Consider the following 6,000-nt stretch of genomic DNA (forward strand, 5'->3'; position numbering starts at 1 on the left):
CAAGCACTGTTCTAAGCACTGGGGTAGATACAAGGTAATCAGGTTGTCCCACGTGGGGCTCACAGTCTTAATCCCCATTTTACAGATGAGGTAACTGGGGCACAGAGATGTTAAGTGGCTTGCCCAAGGTCTCACAGCAGACAAGTGGCGGAGCCAGGATTAGAATCCATGACCTCTGACTCCCCAGCCTGTGCTCTAAACTACGCTGCTTCTTATAATGCTTCTTCCTATGCGCTACAAGACAAGGTAGTCAGATTGGACACAATCAAAAATCTACCCTCTCCATCAATCAACAGTATTTACTGAGCACTTACTGTGTGCTGAGCATTGTACTAAGTGCTTGGGAGAGTACAACAGAGTTGGTAGACAAGTTTCCTGCCCACAGCAAGCTTCACCCTGTCCCTTTTATAAATATTCTTTTTAAAACAGGTCGCATCAGGGATAAACGAACACACACACAAATGCACGCAGGAACAATATTCTATCTATTCAGAACACTTATCGATAATTTTCACTCCATGAGGTGCCCACTTGCGCCTTCATGGGAACCATTTCAAGTGATCAAGTCCATTTGAGGGGATTCAATATACAACTGCATAATAATAATAATAATAATGGCATTTGTTAAGCGCTTACTATGTGTGAAGCACTGTTCTAAGCACTGGGGGGGATACAAGGTGATCAGCTTGTCCCATGTGGGCCTCACAGTCTTAATCCCCATTTTACAGATGATGTAATTGAGGCACAGAGAAGTGAAGTGACTTCCCCACAATCACACAGCTGACAAGTGGCAGAGGCAAGCTTAGAACACATGACCTCTGACTCTTTCCACTGAGCCACACTGCTTTATTCAACCTGGCAAAGGGAAGAACATCTCTTTTACTGCTCTGTCTTTAAGATGGTTGAAGAGGCTTCCTCTACACACACTGTGATTACTTAGCCCAGGGAAGAGAAGGCTAAAAAGGTGACTATTAACAGTCTTTATGACTACGACTAAATTTTATGACAACAATGATAAGCTGCTCTCCATGCCCACCGAGGCCCAAACTCATGGAAATAGGCTTCATATTGAGGCAGAAGGGATTTTGGTGGCACATAAGAAAGGACTTACTATCTGCCATAGAGACCAGACAGTACAATATACTACTAAGGGTGGCTGTGGAATCTTTCTTTACCCCTAGAATCCTTTAAGAAAACGGGCCACTAACCGTTCAACCAAGAGATCTTGGGCCGTGTCTGTGTATGACTGTGAACGACTATGTACACGGGGGAGTGGGGTTATATGTGTGGGTGGACAGTCGGGGAGCGGGGGGCGTGCATGTGTGTGTGTGTGTGTGTGTGTCCCTGACATGATCTTGTGGTCCTAAACACGCTATCCTTTAAAAATTTTGAGCCACTGGGCATTCAAAGATCCACCTTTGAAACTAAATCTGTTTTGCGATTTTGACTGTAACCGCACTAGGCACGTCACAGACATTCAGAGCCGGTCGAACAGTGCTCCCCAGAGAAGTGATTAAATGTGTCCGAAAGAAAGGAAACAAGTAGGTTCTGTGCAGGTTTACATGAATGTGTTCTGAGACGCTCAGGAAGTTACTACATCCTGTTTCTCCTGAGTTGCCTTGAAGTGCTGTCAGCCCTGGTGTCTCCCTTCAGGTCTCAACTGCAGTTGGTTGTGGGAATTTACAGGTGCTGACAAAGTGTCACTCCCTTCCTAGCAACCTAAAGGGAAGTTTCACACACTCCATTCAGCACAGTCTTTATTCCAAGGTTGCCTGAGGCCCATTCTTCTTCCAGAGCATTTGACCAGTCAACTCAGCAATCAAACTTCTTGGCACAAAGTGTCTGTCTATCTGTCTGACTCTCTCTCAAACATACACACACACACACACACACACACTTGCAAACACTCATAACCACACACACACACACACCCCGACATCTGTGACTATGACAGAGACCAAGAAACATAGAGGCAGACCCAGACTCACATAGACACAGATCCAGACACAGTCCCAGACACACCTAAACACACATGCACGCACATGAACACACTAACACACACATACAGAGGCAGACACGGATCCTAGACACAGATCCAGAGACAGTCCCAGACACACCCAAACACACATGCACGCACATGAACACACTAACATACACACAGAGGCAGACACGGATCCAGAGACAGTCCCAGACACACCAAGACACACATGCACGAACACGAGAGACACACTAACACACACAAACCTGAGCCTGACCCAGATACACCAAACCACACCCAAACACGACACACACTAACACACACAAACCTGCACCAGACCCAGAAACGCCAAAACACCCCCCCCCCCCGCATGAACACAAGAGACACACGAACACATACAAACATGAGTCAGACCCAGACACACTCCTCAAACACAGGACACTCACAGACACACCGAATCATACAGACCTACAAACATAAGACCAACCCGGCCTCCTCACACACGGAAACATGTGACAGCCACAAACGTGTGCACACACACACACACACACACACAAACAGAGCGGATGTAGATAAACGGAAACACCAAACAGGCTCCGGCACAAGAATCGAGGAAGCGCTAAATAAATACGATTGAATGGTAGGAACACATCCACGCACACACAAGCGTCGAACACACCAAGGCCCTGAGGAACGGGAGACAAACTCACAGCCACATATATTTACTCTTTATTTATTGGAGATGTATTAGATTATCTGTTGCCGAATTGTGCTTTCCAAGCTCTTAGTACAGTATTCTGCACACAGTAGGTGCTCAATAAATACGATTGAATAAATGAATGAATGAATGAATGAAAGCAGCGTGGCTTAGTGGCAAAAGCCCGGGCTTGGGAGTCAGAGGTCGTGGGTTCTAATCCCGCCTCTGCCACTTGTCAGCTGCGTGACTCTGGGCAAGTCACTTCACTTCTCTGGGCCTCAGTTCCCTCATCTGTAAAATGGGGATGAAGACTGGGAGCCCCACGTGGGACAACCTGATTACTCTGGATCTCCCCCAGAGCTGAGGACGGTGCTTGGCACATAGTAAGCGCTTCACCAATACCATCATCATCATCATTATTATCATTATTATTATTAATCGTACAGAGACACCAGGAACACAATAGGCTCAGACCCACAAAAACGCAAGACTGCAAGCCCCACGTGGGACAACCTGATTACCCTGGATTTCCCCCAACGCCTAGGGCAGTGCTTGGCACATAGTAAGCGCTTCACCAATACCATCCTCATTATTATTATTATTAATCGTACACACAGACACCAGGAACACAATAGGCTCAGACCCACAGAAACGCAAGACTGCAAGCACCACGTGGGACAACCTGATTACTCTGGATCTCCCCCAGCGCCTAGGACAGTGCTTGGCACATAGTAAGCGCTTCACCAATCAATCAATCAATCGTATTTATTGAGCGCTTACCGTGTGCAGAGCATGGCCTAGTACAAAGAGCACAGGCCCAAGAGTCATCATCATCATCATCAATAATCGTATTTATTGAGCGCTTACTGTGTGCAGAGCACTGTACTAAGCGCTTGGGAAGTACAAGTTGGCAACATATAGAGACAGTCCCTACCCAACAGTGGGCTCCGTGTTATTATTATTATTATTAATCGTACACATAGATACCAGGAATATGATAGGCCCAGACCCACAGAAACAAAAGACTGCAAGCCCCACGAGGGACAACCTGATTACCCTGGATCTTCCCCGGCGCTTAGGACAGTGCTTGGCACATAGAGCTTAACAGAGACTATCATCATCATCACCCTTATTACATATTATTATCGTTAATATTATTATACGCAGCCACACAGGACAGCTTCGGACCCCAGAAGACGTACGACCCCGCCCGCCCACAATCGACCGGCCAGACAAAAACAGGGCGGCACACGCACCAAAATAGACTCCCAAAACACACACACACTACGCACCCCCAAACACACACACACACACACAACGCACCCCCAAACACACACACGCACAAAATACGCACCCCCAAACACACACACACACAAAATACGCACCCCCAAACACACGCACACACAAAATACGCACCCCCAAACACACGCACACACAAAACACGCACCCCAAACACACACACAAAACACGCACCCCAAAACAAACACACAAAAAACACGCACCCCAAAACACACACACAAAAAACACGCACCCCAAAACACACACACACAAAACACGCACCCCAAAACACACACACAAAAAACACGCACCCCAAAACACACACACACAAAACACGCACCCCAAAACACACACACACACAAAATACGCACCCCAAAACACATACACACACAAAACACGCACCCCAAAACACACACACACACAAAACACGCACCCCAAAACACACACACACACAAAACACGCACCCCAAAACACACACACACACAAAATACGCACCCCAAAACACACATACACACACAACATACACACCCCAAAACACACACACACAGAATTACGCACCCCAAAACACACACAAAAAAAATACGCACCCCAAAACACACACACACACAAAATACGCACCCCAAAACACACACACAGAGGAACACGCGGCAGGCCCGGGGCCACACCCAGATCCGGGCAGAGTCTCATCAACACACACAGACCCACGCAGACACACACACCCACCCACCCACACAGAGACAGGCCCCCAGCCCGGAGAACAGTGCTCAGCGCTTAGAACGGTGCTTTGCACGTAGTAGGCGCTTAATAAATGGCATCGTTATTATTGTTATTATTATTATCATTATTATTAAAGAGACAAAGACGGAGAAGTAGGCACCGAAAGCCAATCGTGCCCGGCCGTCCGCCCACCCTGTGGCCTGTCGCTCCCTCCCCGGCGGTCGGATGCCCGGGCCGGTCCTTCCCCGGGCCCGCCATTTCCTCCCGGCCAACCCCGATCCATTCACTCATTTTCAATCGTATTTACTGAGCGCTTACTGTGTGCAGAGCACTGGACTAAGCGCTTGGGAAGCCCAAGTCGGCAACACAGAGAGGCGGTCCCTACCCAACAGCAGGCTCACAGTCTAGAAGGGGGGGGCGGGCAGACAACAAAACATATTAACCAAATGTACAAATAGAGTAATAAATCCGTACAAACATATATACAGGTGCTGTATATATATATATGTTTGTGCATATTTATACATATCTATTCTATTTGTTTTATTATGTTAGTATGTTTGGTTTTGTTCTCTGTCTCCCCTTTGTAGACTGTGAGCCCACTGTTGGGTAGGGGCTGTCTCTCTATGTTGCCAACTTCTACTTCCCAAGCGCTTAGTCCAGTGCTCTGCACACAGTAAGCGCTCAATCAATACGACTGATTGATTGATTGCTGGGGGGATGGGGAGAGGAAGGAGCCCCGATCCACCCCGTCCCCGTTGCTCACAGATCTTTCCGCGGAGGCTCTGCAGCACTCGGACGTCCCGGCCGGCTGCCTCGTCGCTGTCCTGGGCCCCGGCCGTAGCCATGCTGGACGGACGGACGGACGGACGGACACTGTAGCAGCCGCCACCGCCCGCACCGCCCACACTGGGGCCTGCGCGGCGCGGAGCGGGGCGGAGCCGGACATCCCTTGGTGACCCCTCCCTCCCCCGCTGGGCCTGCCCCCCTCTTGCCCCGCCCCGTCCCTCCCTACATCGGGGCCTGCCCCCTTTCAATCCGCCCCTCCCTAGAATAATAATAATGATGGTATTTGTTAAGCGCTTACTATGTGCCAAGCACTGCTCTAAGCGCTGGGGGGGGGGGGTTACAAGGCAATCAGGTTGTCCCACGGTGGGGGCTCACAGTTTTGATCCCCATTTCTGCATCAGGCAGAAGCTCCTCACCCTGGGCTTCAAGGCTGTCCATCACCTCGCCCCCTCCTACCTCACCTCCCTTCTCTCCTTCTCCAGCCCAGCCTGCACCCTCTGCTCTTCTGCTGCTAACCTCCTCACGGTGCCTCGCTCTCGCC

General features: G+C 49.3%; 1 protein-coding gene across 1 annotated transcript in view; it reads right to left on the minus strand.

Moving 5' to 3' along the window:
• Positions 1 to 5,500, minus strand: part of RASA2 (RAS p21 protein activator 2) — a 154,417-nt gene extending 148,917 nt beyond the window's left edge. Inside the window, exon 1 of the mRNA XM_038748880.1 lies at positions 5,437 to 5,500. The gene's annotated coding sequence lies outside the window, so the exon portion shown is untranslated. The remainder of the gene's footprint in view (positions 1 to 5,436) is intronic.
• Between the last annotated feature and the right edge of the window lie 500 nt (positions 5,501 to 6,000).

The sequence above is a fragment of the Tachyglossus aculeatus genome, chromosome 1, assembly GCF_015852505.1.
Source record: "Tachyglossus aculeatus isolate mTacAcu1 chromosome 1, mTacAcu1.pri, whole genome shotgun sequence".
In the NCBI taxonomy this organism is placed as follows: domain Eukaryota; kingdom Metazoa; phylum Chordata; class Mammalia; order Monotremata; family Tachyglossidae; genus Tachyglossus; species Tachyglossus aculeatus.